The 14,856-nt window shown below is 37.1% G+C and overlaps 1 protein-coding gene and 1 long non-coding RNA gene across 3 annotated transcripts in view; one reads left to right on the forward strand and one right to left on the reverse strand.

The window, feature by feature from the left end:
* The window catches only part of Task6 (TWIK-related acid-sensitive K[+] channel 6), a 123,838-nt gene that overhangs the window by 75,076 nt on the left and 33,906 nt on the right, over positions 1–14,856 (reverse strand). The gene's annotated exons all lie outside the window — the stretch shown is intronic.
* The window catches only part of LOC147658275 (uncharacterized), a 107,009-nt gene that overhangs the window by 60,279 nt on the left and 31,874 nt on the right, over positions 1–14,856 (forward strand). The window lies entirely within an intron of this gene.

A 14,856-nucleotide genomic window follows, 5' to 3' on the forward strand; every position in this document is an offset into this window, starting at 1 on the left:
ACACAACGTGTTGTGTATTCTAAAACATCTCGAGTTCCCATCTACCCTGTGATTAATAAAATTTTCCAAAATCAATAAGAGAGAAAATTTCCAATATATCTGGATGCATCGAATGAGTACAGTTTCCACCAACGATCAAATCTCGCTCGACCGCGATAAAATTCAATCAAGATCGATCGATATCGCGCGTGCAAAAAAAAAAGAAAAAAAATATCGCTCAATGTCAAGTGTGGACAGAGTGACGTCACAAAATTATCGAAATACCAGATCCCTCGCTGTCCAATTAAAAGATCCCGATCCAATCAACCGTTATCGGCGTTGTGAGATCGCTATCCAACCTCGTAGAACGATTAAGGACCTTCCATGCACCCTTCCATGGATGGAGAGAGATCACGAGATTACGTCTCGTTTCCCTTCCCTCGAAATAAAACGAATCTTTGCCAAAACTTACTTTACACGCACTCTTTCTATCTCTACACTTCTATTTTTATCCCTTCCCTTCCTTCTCTGCACAAAAGCTCGCCGCCACTTGCGTGATCCAATTTGCAGAAAGAGAGAAAGAGAGAGAGAGAGAAAGGGAGAAAGTCGTGCGTCGAAGGAAAATTAATGCAGCTTGCACCACTTAACGACATAATTGAAGTGCCAAATCCCGTTGTTTTCCCCTTCGTGCGTCGCGCCGTTACCTCGTTCCCTCTTTGTTCCCCTTCTCTCTTTTCTTTTTTTCTCTTCAACCGTTCTTTTCGCGTCTCCCCTTAATTGCCGCGTGTCTTCCTTCTCCTTCTCGCCTCGTTGCTCATCGTTAAACCGGTTTGATTATCGATCCTTTTCCTTGGATGGATCCTGTTGTCGTCGTTCGATCCTCCCATTGTTATTGTCTAATTGTAGGCTGTGCAACGCCTCGTATCGGAAGAAACGAGGAAAGAATGAAAGTGACGACTCTGATAATGTCGATCTTGCGATCAGATATGCGTGCATCCAACAAATTATCGATTGTTACCTGAACGTAGAATAATTGTAAAATTACATTTCGTCATAGATACAAATATACGCTATAATATATTTTCGGTGATCTGAAATTTCTGAATTCAACGGAGACTCGATAGTTGAAGTTTATAATAAAATTAGTTACGAAGCATAACTGCTGAGATAATTGTACTTGCAAATTTGGGAGGAGATTAGAGGATCGACTATAGTAGCAGCCGCGAATAAATTGTTATTCGTTACTTTTTCAACTCTCTCTTACTCGAATCGAAAATTGGTAGAAATTTCGAGAAAAACGTGTACACCGAACCGGGAAGTCGAGTAGGAAGATCGTAAGTAACACCCACGCGACATTCAATTTTCTCCTCACGACTCAATTTCCCCCCGATCCTTCCTCCTCCTTCTTCACTTTCCCCTTTCCTTCGTCAAAAATCTCCCCTCCCTGTCCGCGATACAAAGAAAGTGGAGCGGCGAAAATAGGTAGATGGGCGACTGGAAACGAGGGCTGCACGACGAGTAAGAAAAGTTTATTATGCCTGTACATGATAGTTTTCCGCCGGCAAAGACGCGTGTCGTGACGAAGGAGGGGAAAAAGCGCTCGTTAGGCGTACGGAACACGGAAAGACGAAAAACGGGACATCAAAGAACGGGTCGTCGAGGACCGTTGCGGAGGGGAAAAAAAAAAAAAAAAAAAGAAAAAAGAGAAAAAGATGAACGTGGCATTTTCCACGCTCGAGAGAATGACAGTCGGGAACATTCCTCTCCTTCTCGAAGCAAGGAATGGAACGATGGACGATTTTTGGACGTCCATCATTGCCTATCGATCTTATCGACGTCTCCTTGTTTCGAACGTTGTTGGGGGAAGGGTTTGTCGATTCGTCGTGTGCATGCGTTATTAATTCGAGTGGAATTCGAAGTGGAGATTTATTTCATTATTTTTCAGATGGACGAAATTTTGCAAAAAAATAAAATGAGGAAATGGTATACAGATCGAAATGCACAGTGCGTTTTTGGAAATTATAGATTAATTAGAAAAATACGAAGTGGGGCATAAAATAAACTTTTCATTCGTGTGTTCGCGATTGATAGAAATTTTGGATTGTATAATTATGATTGTGTACTTCTTTTTTTCTTTGTTAGCAATTATAGTTTTAGATCAAGTTTTTTATCAAGAGAGAATTTCTTCGAGATTTGATCATACACACGAAAGAAATATAAATAATCTTCAAGAAAGAAGATCTATGTCGATAAGAAAACGCATTAAATTCTTCATCGTTCAAAAATTACAACAAAGGGCCGTGAATAAAAAATAATGGAAGAAAATTCCTCCTCGTGCCCCAAAATAATATACTTCAACAACAGTCGCGAAATATCCTGTCATAAAAATTATTCCATTAATGAACGCAAGCCATTTCCAGTTTCGACGTATACCATAATTTTATTAATAGAAAAAAGAAAAAAAAAACAACAAACGTTCGCGTTTAAAATTTCAATTTCGATTTTTTCAAAAACGAAGAGAAAACGAGATATAAAATCTCGTTAAACAGTTACTCATCAATGTTTCAGATCGCGTTCGAGTGAAAAAAAAAAAAAACAAATAATAAATTTCTTTCGTATTCTTGTATTTTTTCTTTCTTTTTTTTTTTTCTCCCCTTCCTCCACGTTGCGATATCGCAACGAGTTTAAATAACTTTCTCGGAAACTATGTCTATTTCGTCGAACTGCGTTCAATCTGCCCAACCCCCGATACAAGGGATGAGAAACGAGTTCCGTTCGAAAATATATTTCAAGTTGCCGCTTTGACGATGGCCAAGAGAACACGCGCCAATTCGCAAAACGCGGGATGAAAGTTGAATGAGAAAGGGAAAACGAAAGGGGGAGGGGATCGAAGATGAATCGTGTCTCGCTTGAAAATTCCGCACGATTTGTAACCCTCCTTTTTTTTTTCTTGCTAAACGATACTGCTGCATCGATTTCGATGGTTAAATTTAATGAAATTTCATTTTCGCGTTGTTTTATTTTTTTATTTTTTATTTCATTATATCCGTGTTTTTTTTTTTGTACCTGTAAATCGTTTCGATTTCACTGTTTTAATTAAATTGATATAAAATTCGGGAAATTTCGTGCTCCATTCCCGAATTGGGAACGGAAGGAGAGCAGTTCCGTTTCGAATTTATGCAAATTAATAAATAAAATAAACGTGGTAAAATAAGATGAATCGTTGGTGATTAAAATCGATACGATAAAAATAGATGTTTCCCGTTTCTAAATGCGGAAGAAGGAATCGGGAAGGTACAGTGTTGAACTGCGAACAATATTGAATGAAATCTCGAAAACGATAAATATTTTAACATCCGAAAAAAAAAAAAAATGCCGGTTTTATTTTCGAAACAGTGAACAATATTATATTCCCTGCATAAAACAATGCGAGCGAGATAAAAATTGCATCGCAACATGGGAAAAAACAAGGGTGGGGAAACCGGCGAGAAACATATATATATAGAAGTCGAAACAAAATTAACGGCGAAAAAAAAGAAAAAAGAGGGACGGAAAATGAAGAAGAGCAAAAAGTCAAACGAAATGGAGAGACAGGTGTGCTCGTGACGCGAATTAAAAAGAAGAGAGAAAAAAAGAAAAGAAAGAAAGAAGAGAAGAAAAAAAAAAGAAAATCATAAAAAAATCGAGGCAAGTACAGATGTTTTTATCGTTACAATGTCGTTTCAGCAGCGTCGTCCCTCTATCACTCTCTTTCCACCCCTCGTCACGTTGATTGACACTCCCTCGGCGAGGCGCGGAATTAACGAAACGCATTTGCATGGAAACATTCTCACTCCCTGGCAGGGGTGAGGATCGTCAAACTCCCTTTGAAGGAAAGTAGACTCGAGATCGATTCATCGTCGTAACGAGACGAAAATCACTTGGAAACTCGGCAGATATTCCTTTTCAACCCTTTTGCTCGTCAAGAATCGAGCGATCCACCCCGTCTAAGATTCGCAGTGGAGTGGAAATCGAATTTTTCGCTCGTGAAAATATCGAGAAAAATAATGGAGAATATTTCTTTCTTTTTATACAATTGTAAATCATGGAGATCATTCTATTTTCGAAGGAATAATGAAATTGTTGGTCTATTATAAAAAAAAAAAAAGAAAATTGTAGATAAATATGGATAAAAGAAATATCAAATAAGGATGAATTCGTATAATTTTAGAAATTTCGTATATTCGATGATGATAAAAAAAAAGAAAAGAAAAAAATTGTCTCTGAAATTTCAGCATCGATTAATTCGTACACGTTAAACAGCGTTAATTGGAGAAACTTTTTCATTTCTTTACAAAGAAAACAAAAATTCGGACAATAGAAACGCAACATCTATCGCGAACTGGGTTACTATTTTATATCTGGGATAATTTAACACGGTAAACGGTTTTTGTTTATTTCAATGCTAAGCATACTCCGTGTTTGGATCAACAATTTTTGAGCCCGCCACGTATTTTCTGTTATTTTTGCGCCTTCTCATTCGAATACGCTCGTTCGAATTTATGAAAATATGATGATAATAAAGTCAGCAACAGCGATAAGTGCTTTTATACCGCGGGAACATTGCGAAATTCGAGTAAAATCGCACGACTAAATTGTTTCCATCCAACTTCCAATACTTTCCTTTCATCGTTTATAATTTTTCACTTTCGTTTCATATATTCACTATAGCTGTAACACATCAAATGCGGAGAATAAGCCAGCAATAAATATAAAAAGATAAAGAGAATGAAACGATAATCGGTCATGATCCGACAAGTTAAAGATTGTTATTACGAGATGATAATAGTAGCTGGCCGCGATTAGACAAGCAAACGCCATCTCTGATCAGAAGAGGATAATAAAACCAGTCGAGGTCAGCAGTGCGCGTCGAAGTACGATCGAGTGAATGATTCAAAATAAACGACACATTTCTATAGAAATTCTACAGAAACACGTGTCGCCGTAGCGTAAATTATCGTATTGGCTAATGTATTGCGCTCATAACTGCTAGACACGAAGCCAAGATTCGTGTCCAATGAACGTCTGATCGTTTACGACGTTAATGGAAATTTCCAATTAACCGATGATGATGTCTCGTTACGCGGGGGCGTGCGTTTTCCTTAGAAACGCCGCTAATAATCCACTCGGCTCTCCCGCGAACCGGCGGCGCTCGTTCTAAACGGTTCCGTTTCATTTGCAAATAGTCAGAGAAGGATTGGTTTCCTTCGCCTGGAGCGGCGCGGCCGGCGGAAATTTAAGTTCCACTCCATTATCGGTCGCTTCCGATATCTCGTTGCTACCTCCATTGTTACGAACACCGTCACTCCTATTATTACCGTATACCCTAATATCGGAAGAAATCTCTTTTCGACTCGCGTTTCCATTCCAATTTATCGCCTCCTTCTTCATGCAGTTTATTCCCCCCTTTGGGGGGGGGGGGCAGGGAGAAGAAGCTCGAACGGAATGGAAAACGAAGTTGATGTAATTAGTTAAGAATTGGCACATTTAAAAAAAAAAGAAAAAAGATGTCTGGATAGTTTCTTCTTGTTTTTAAATTGTGGAAATTAGCTGTTATTTTTAAGCAATGTTTGGGCAAGGAAATATGGGAGGATGGTATTCGATGGAGTACAATTTTGGAATAATCGATCTGACACAACTTGTTCGAAATATTTGAGTCAAATGAAATTCTCGTTTGCATAACTGGAAAGATGCTGAGCAAACGCGTATAAATATACACGAACAGCAAGATTTTACTTTACACTTGATATATCTTGTATTTAAAAACAATTTCGACGTTTCAAAATTTCTTCATTCGTAAATTTTAACCGAGAATTAATAAAAGAAATTAGGCGATCTAATTGGAGAAAGGATTCGACGAATCGTTTTGAAAGAAAACACGAAGCCTCCACCAACCAAGCCAATTAGTAAGCATCCATCGAAACGAGCAGCGTTGAATCAAATCTTAATTCCTCGTGGCTCGCTCGTGGTCATCCTGCTCCTCGTTCAGAAATCCTCGCGTGCAACAACAGACCAGAGAATTATCTTTCTTCGTAGGGAAATGTACTCGAGAGAGATGTTCCGTTCCACCAGTCTTCCAATTTTTCTCCATCACGAATTTCTCCCAACGAAAACGGTTGACATATCCAGCCTATCATATCTCCCTTCCTCGAATCCTCCTCCATTCCTGAATCAGCAAATCTTCGATACTTTTCGCGACGTTATCTTCGCGAACGTGGACCCTTACTCATACGAACAGTTTCCTGCCGTTTTTGTCAGTTTTATGGAACATTTCTTTCTGTTGATCTATAGTTTTAGTTAGACTTCCTCCTCAAATCCATTATGCTTTTATTCCTTAAAAGAGATAAGTTGAAACGAAGTTTTGCGTGTCATTTACGTTAAAATGTCTCGCATTAATGAAATGTTCTTGAAATCTTGTGTACGGACAGAATGGTAAGTCCAAAAATAGAATCGAAAATTCGTTCAAGTTTCATTAACTTTGTTCTCGTATATTGCCTTCTATAAACAAATATACAGAATTGACTTAAACTGTTAAAAGTTTTAATTCACATTCCACTAGGTTTGTTGTTGTATATCTTTGTTCTTAGCATTGCGTATGGGGAACATTATATAGGCGTGGAGTTCTCACTTTGATAATTTCGTTGCCCATAACTTTGCTCTCGGAATTTCTTGCAAGTAATTGCTCAACAACGTTAGAATTTCAGACTTCTACTCTGTTAATTTTGTCCTTTGTTCCGAATAGGGCACTCGATAATCTAATTTTTTGTTCGCTACAAAAGTGGCATTTTAAAGAAAATTAAAAGAACTTTAGTTTGTTTTGATATGCCATTTAAGATTATTTAACTGAGAAGAGAGTTTTCTATGTTATCTTATTTTTCGAAAAGAAATTTACGAAATTTTCACTTTAAAAAATGGCTTTAGTGAGATGCATGGCTAGAAAAAAAAAAAAAAGAAAAAAATAGATAAAAAGATTCTTAACTTTGTAAAGTCACCTTAATCTTTGACATGTCAAGATGGATTGATCTAATGGACTGCTTTTAACTTCTAGAAGTAACTACTTACTTTTCTATTTTTATATTTTCATCGTTATTAGTCTCGAGGAATAGAGAAACGCAGAAAGAAGAAAGTGAAGCTAAAACAAGTTTTGCAAAAACTTTAGAAATTTTAAGTTCTTTTCACGTTGAAAAGAGAAATAAAAAAAGCAAATAAAAATATTCTTCAACTTTCATCGATATTCACGATCAAATTCGAAGAACATTGTTACGGAAAGTGGTACGATAATAAATACCAACAAATCAATAAAAAGAACTACAAGAACTCCTCGACATCCCCTTCTGGCAAAGAACATTGATCACCCCACCTTGGTATGCTAATGCTTGAATAAGTATCCATTTCTCGGTAGAAAAAATTAATTTCCTCCATCGATAAAGCTGTTCATCAGAAAGAAGAGAAAAATGTTCTTGTTCCTCAACGGGGAAAAAATAAGAATCGCTTTACGCATTAAAATTCAGTGGAACCGTTTCGACTTAATCTCCAAGGATCGGGACAAGAAGGGGGAAGGTTGGGCCATTTTTGAACGACATTCAGCCCGAACTGGAATCGGTGAAAACTTTAATTCCGGATAATTCATTCCCACGCCCATTGACAAACCTATTAACGTTGAAGTTAAGAAGAAATTCACCTTGTATGGAAACTTAAGCCCCCAATTGCCTCTCGGTCTGTAATGAAGTTAGGGTTGAATTCGTTCTCGTCAAGAGTGCCACTTAATTTTAAGGAGTTTGCCCGACGGCGACGTAAATCTCAAACGCTTTATTTTCTCGATCTTTATCGCCAATTATAGTTGCAAAATTCAAGGAAGATTTATCATCGTGTTCTAATATAATAATAATAAATATCTCCATGTATGGATTGTGAAGGTTGGAAAGCGTGAAAATGGCTTCTGACTTCAGTGACAGAACAATTTCAAGATTTCTCGTAAAAACAGAGATTCCGAAAATATTATTCGAAAAGTGCGATTGAAAGAAAGAGTATTAGAAAATATCGCCCAAAATCGATTGCAAATCTAACACAAGAATGCTTCGTATCAGATTTAAAATTTATAATGCCTCTTGAACGGCTAAATCCGCCATTGTTCCTAATTTATCTAGTGATATTCTCTCTCTTTCTCTCTCTCTCTCTCGATCAATCGCTTTGCACATAAACAAAATCCTCACGTACACCCATTCCGTGCAGAATCGATTCTCAATCACAACATCGTCGAATCAGGAAACATAACGTTCGAATAATGGTTATTCGAGTGATTCAATTTGATGTGATGTATTTTTGATTTGGATGGAAATCGATCCAATTAATGGTGTTAATATTTATGCGAATATTATCGCGCATACCGTGCATATCGTATCGTTCTCTTCCCTTCTCCTTCTAATGGCGGAATTCGAATTCCCAAATGGTTTATAGCTTCTTCATCACTTTGTTTCGAACATAAATTCTCCGCTACGCGTTTATATCGGCGTCAGATTGTTTTAAGTCTGACTCGACGAAAGTCTCGAAAACAATTTTCGAAAGAAGAAGTGTTTTCGAGTTTCGAGCTGAATTATTATATATAAATTTTAGATTATTGAATTTTCGTTTAATCGTCGATCGATTATTTAATTGATCAATTTTGATTATTATTAAAAGAGAATTTCAGCAAAATTTGGATGGCATCGATATAAAATTTTTGTTCATCGTTCACGAGTGAGAAATACGGATGCCCAAATTTCATGGAATTTTTAATGGAATGGAGAAAATTCGATTGGACAAAGCGATGGGGCAAAAATACGATAAAAATTCATTTTAATCCCGCGCCTCTGACACGATGAACGTTCATAATGCTATTCATCGTTTTTATTATCATCTAATTGTTTCTTATGTTATTTGAAAAATTATTCGCTCGAACTAGAAAAATTATTTTAAGAAAAGGAATATCTCCGAAGCCATCTCGGGACAATAATTCAACTTTTCTTGTTAAAATAAACAAAATACACGAATCAAATTGTCAGCTTAGCGAGTATAAATCACATTTTTCCAGTTGGAATGTCTCTGAATTAAGTTGCACCGATGAATTACAAGCGCAATTTCCTTCTTTCCTGAATTAGTAAATTCGGAATTGCACCGTATCAATTATCACATTTTTGTAATTGTACTTTTATCTATATTCACATCCCACTTTTATAAATTTTTCAAGAATTTAAAATCATTTTGTCTGTGCTAATTAACAAATGATGACGAGTTAAAATCTCCGGCTCATCCATCATATTATTATGAAATGTTCCGAGACTACCAAATTAGAGACCAATTCGCCACTGGAAATTCCATTTTCTCTATTAAACCCTGAATCCAACTAGCTTCCAACTTACACAACTCCTCTTCCATATAACACACCATCTAAAACCGTAATATTTATCGTATCTCTTAAGATAAATGCAACCAACGACAAAGATAAACCCGATACCCTTTCAATAAAACCTTTAATAAAATTTATCATTTCCAACTAATATCATAATCCATGAGAATTTTCCCTGTCCGTTAAATCTTCAATTAACTTCTAACTCCATAATAAACACTTCCACACATAACGTTTATTAATAAATTACGATCCAATAAACACATCCATCCAATTTCGACGTTATTCAACTTTTAATCCATCCCATTGTCGTTTTCAATCCACACCTTTCGAACGGCGAAAAAAAAATCCAAAAAAAAATAAGAAGAAAAAGAAAAAGAGATCCCTCATGGTTTACCTGAGGGTAAAAATTAATTCCATCCTTAATAACACGTCCGACTATCGCCGGTAGTATCCCCCTAAATTGTGTTTATACATCTATTTCAACCCCCGGGGGCAGGCTCGTTTGACGCGTGCGTACATCAACCACGTGCCTTTCCACCATCGACCAGCCGAGCTTCGTTTCGCGTAAATGACACGGGGGAGGAGGGGGGAGGGGGCGAGTCGAAATAGGAACATCGAGAAGGGAGGCTGGACAAGGACCAAGGTCCTGGATGGGAGGGGTGATAGCCCTTGGAATGCCAACAGTTTTCGCGACAATGGCCACTGGGCCGGTGGCACATCCTTCGCCAATTCACGAGGAACCGCCTCGAGGCCTCGTCTCTCTCTCTCTCTCTCTCTCCCTTTCGTATCAACCCTATCCGCATGGAAGGAAAGGGGGAGGATCGACGAGTTCGCTCGACAAGTTTATTCTTGCAATCTCTTCGACGAATAGGGATCTTGTTGGGATACTTATTTCTTCTTGGCTTGTTCTTGAAAGATGCTGTCGAAGGATGATGCCTCGAGTATTCTGGTTTTTAATTTTTGAAGCTTGCGATGGAATGAACGAGGTTGAAATGGAACGCGTGTTGGTTGACTCGAAACGAAGTTTTTTAGGTCTTCATTTGATGGAAGAGTGGATATCAAGAGTGGGCATGTTGTTTTATTGATTGGCATCATTGGAATTATTTTATGGTATAAGTTGTATATATTAATTGCAAAAGTTTGGCCTCCAAGTTCTTTTTCAAAAAGAAGCTTGTGTTTGACAACAGTTTTGACAAGAGTTGTTAAAAAAATTTCCAAACTCATTTCCGTATTAAAACTTGGTAAGAGAGACAGAATGACGGGAAAGTTGCAATCGATAAACTATTTACTTCGTTCGTTCGGATAGAAAATTTTGTATACTTCTCCTCCAGGCTTTATTGCGCTAATCGAACTTCACTTCGATCCAAGAATGGTATTGGGGTTGAAACGTGAAAGAAGTTAGCAACGAATCGGTGGAATCGTTAAGCTTGGCCAGGGAGGAGAATCGAATTTGTCAACTTGGACGAAAAAAGAGCCCGCCGACCGTGAAACAAACGAGATCCCCGTGAAAAATCCTCCTGCGGGATCGCTTTGACAAAGTGGAGGAGGGTTGAAATTACACAAATTGTATAGATTGAATTTTTGTGATAAAAAAAAAAAAAAACTTTCAATTAAAAGGGGAAAAGGATTATAAAAAAGTAACGATGCTATTAAAATTTATAGGATATCTTGATGAAATTCAATTTTGTTTTTCCTTATCTTTTAAAGTACTTACGTAGTATCCAATTTCTATCCTCATTAAAGTGAAGACTTTTAAAAGATTTTCCAAAGAAGCGTATTTACGTAGAAGCACGTTGAATTTATTAACACGAAATAATATATCGGTAATCGTGAAAATTTTTTTCCTGGATTAAAAAGAAAAATTTTATCAATAAATTTATACACGATTCCTTCCAATTTTTCACTTTTCTCGATACTTTTACTCTATATAATATCCGATTTCCATTCTCATTAAAATGAAGATTTTCAAAAGATTTTCAAAGTGAATTTACTTACTGAAGCATCCTCGAAACACGGGTCTATGAAAGAATTAGGATTTATTATCGGGAAAACTTACAAAAGAAGGTTGATCCGATCACTTTCTAATTAGAATCCTCTATAATTAATTATAAATTAGAATTTAATTGATCGATCATTATTATAATAAATATTGATTGCAATCGAGATTGCAAAGAATTTTTCCGAAATACGAAAGAAATCAACAAAATGAATATCATCGAATTCAACATACAACATAATTCAGAAACAAGATTTCATGAAACAGGATAGCGAAAAATCTTTACAGTATCATGCACTTTGTTGCACTTCTCCTTCCAAGGATCGATTTAACGAATGGGTTACGCCTGTTTCGTTGTTACATCGATGGAGCAAGGATGGAAAACAACAAGCCTTCCATTCTGAATCCCCGGATATCGTTCCCTCCCTGCAACGAACTTTTCTGCAGAAGCGTCTGTAGAGGATTTTAAATCACCGCCAACAATAAGACGCCGCCAATATGCATTAAGAAACGTTTCTCCCGCCTGAAATTGATCGTTCGACGATAAATAGCTGCGAGGGGTAGGAGGAGGGAAAGGGGAGGGGGTGGTAGTCGATGGATACATTGAGATGAAACGCGACGAGGAATATCGGTAATTGCAAATATTTGAGAAAATTCATTCGTTGCCTCGAAGAAGTTTGCTTCTTGGATACTTTCGAAGTGGTCTTTTTTTCTTTTTTTTTCTTTTTTTTTTTATTTATCGTGAAGAAAGTTTTTTTTTTTTAACTTGGTTATTGGAAAAGTGAAAAGATAAATTTGAACAGTTCGAATGTTGAAAATAAGAAGATTTCCTGTGGTATACAAATATTGGTTTTCCGATAATTAAATAGTTTAGACGGTCTTTAAAAAAAAAAAGAAAAAGATGACTTTTTGATTTATTTTGAACGAATCTTTGGATCTTTCCAAAAATGTTATATTTAAATATCAATCATTCGATTTTATCGAGAAAAGAATATTAAAGAAATTTAAAAAAAATAGAAAATAAGTCGAAGATACGGAATAGAGTAACTTGTTAATTTTATCATATTTCTTTGTACGCGACGTGTCTGAAACGTTTCAGTGTTTTTGAAAGAAGAAAAAAAAAAGAAGAGATCTGAAAATATCTAGCGATTTTAGCGTTTCAACTAAGACTCTTTTTCTAAGCCAAGAATTTCACCTTCCACACAGTATCTTTGCATAAACGCGAGTCTGACCTCCTTTTTTTCTTTATGGAACAGTTATATTCTTCTGGTTTCGCGTTTTTTTCACGCTTTCTTCCTTTTCATCTTCCCACAGCGTTTTGTCTTGCACACGACAGCAAAGAAACATGTTTTTGGCTTTTTAGCGAATTAATTAAAACAATTTCAACGAAGATAGATAGAATAAATCAATCGATAAACGATCGAGGCTGAATGTAACAAAAATCGATTGGAATATTTATAAAGACCTTATAAATATGATGCATTTTCGATTTTTGAAATTTTATTCTCTTAAAGCGTAAGCGATTCTACCTCGAATTAAATAAAAATATTATTTCATTCAACACGTGAAATATCTTATCCTTTCTACACATCTTTTCATCTCCTTCTTTCAACAAGAAATATGTTTTACTTTGTTACTTTACTTCTCCTCTTTTAAAACATTTTCAAATTTAATTATATCCAAATCGTTGAATTCCATACCAATTCTTCTCATACGATTCCTTCATAAGAACTCCCCTTTAAAAATACATTTTCAAATCATCTGTAGCTCAATTCCATATAACTCCATCCAACGACTATCACAATATTATCATTTCATTCTACATAAAATCCTCGTGCTTCCTTAATCACCCTCTTAACAAGAAATATTTCATTTTCCACTATACAAAGATCCTTTTTAAACACTCCAATCATTCTCAACTTATCCACTCAAAAAAAAAAAAAAAAAAAACTATTCATTCAAAAGATCCTCCCCTTACTTAAAATCCTCGATCAACTCGTCCACTCCGTCGACGATTGCTCTCCCTCTCTAAAAAAATTCCTCCTTCTTTATAAAAAAAAAACCCGACCACACTTTCGACTCACCCTCAACTCGTCCCAACAAATTCGCCTCTGAACAAAAAAATTCACCGAATCGTGCCGTTTGAGCGGTTCATCAAAGCCTCAAAGTATCAATTCGACCCGAGAAGAAAGAGAGAAAAAGAGTTGGAGAGAAAGAGGAGAAGCAAAGGAAGGAGGTAACGCGAAAATTGGCCTTGCTATCTCTCGTCCGAGGAAGAGACGAGTTACTACGTTGAGGCTTCGATATCTTTTCCTCCCCGCTCGTCGTAACCGCGACCTTAGCTTTTCCTTCGGTATTGGTCGGCCGTGCTCGGGTCGATATCGGGCCAGAGGGAAGAAGAGGAGGCACAGCATCCACACGAGCCGCCATTCGGCCTCCTACGCCCCCCCTTTCGCCCCTTCGTTTCTCCCCTTTTTCCAACGTCCCCTTACCAGTAGCGCGGGGTTGAAAGCCGCGAGGAAAAGACACCTCCTTCTCCCTCTCGCTTAGAGACGCTGTCTAACCCTCGTTCCTCCGCTCGAGTGTTTCCCTCTTTGAGAGAAAGGACGCGGGTATGGCTCATAACGTGGTCATCTGACATTTGCGCCGACAGGAAACTCCGAACTTTACCGTGGCGTATGCCGTGAGAGAGAGAGAGAGAAAAAGAGAGGGACTCTTTCCTCTTTTCGACCACCCTTTTCATTTAACCCTTGGCGTTTACGGCGCCGATGTGCTTTTCCAATCTCGCGTCCTCTCACCGAGAGGTTAAATGAATTTCGAGAAATACGACGAAGGGCGCCTTTTTAAAAAGAAGAATCGGGGGATCGAATTATATTAATATATATATATGTAATTTGATATTATAAATTTTCTTTAATTTATTTGTTCTTTGTTAGGACGTTATACGAGAGACACGTGTTTATCTTTTGGCTTCTCGTGAAATTGAAGCGCAGGATAAGAATAAATTTGTTGGATGCTCGTTCAACGAGTAATAAGTCGACTTCTAATTTCCTAAATTAGAAGGGGCGAATGGAGGAGGAACGGAATACGGTCAGGTGGCATACGGAAACACAGAGAACGGTAGACGTTTGACATTTTGCAGCTAGAGCTTGCTAAACAGGTCTCGACTTTAGAATCGATGGAATTACACGCGATTCTCGCATTATATCACACTCGATACGTGTCCGAAGACGCGTGGATTTTTTTTCTTTTACATTTCGTTGAAATTCTACTCTCCATTCGAATTCTTATGTGAAACGAATGTGTAGAGAAAAATATGTATAAAAAATTATTATTAATTTCCATATCGTATTTTTCGTTTGAGAATGTTTATAGGAAGGGTAATTATTTCGAACGCGCTTGTGACACGATGATGCACAAGTTATTACGCAAGAAACGTCACGTGCAAGCAATT

Source organism: Apis florea, unplaced genomic scaffold, assembly GCF_048593485.1.
Source record: "Apis florea isolate Af1SG1 unplaced genomic scaffold, ASM4859348v1 contig_2293_pilon, whole genome shotgun sequence".
Lineage (NCBI taxonomy): Eukaryota > Metazoa > Arthropoda > Insecta > Hymenoptera > Apidae > Apis > Apis florea.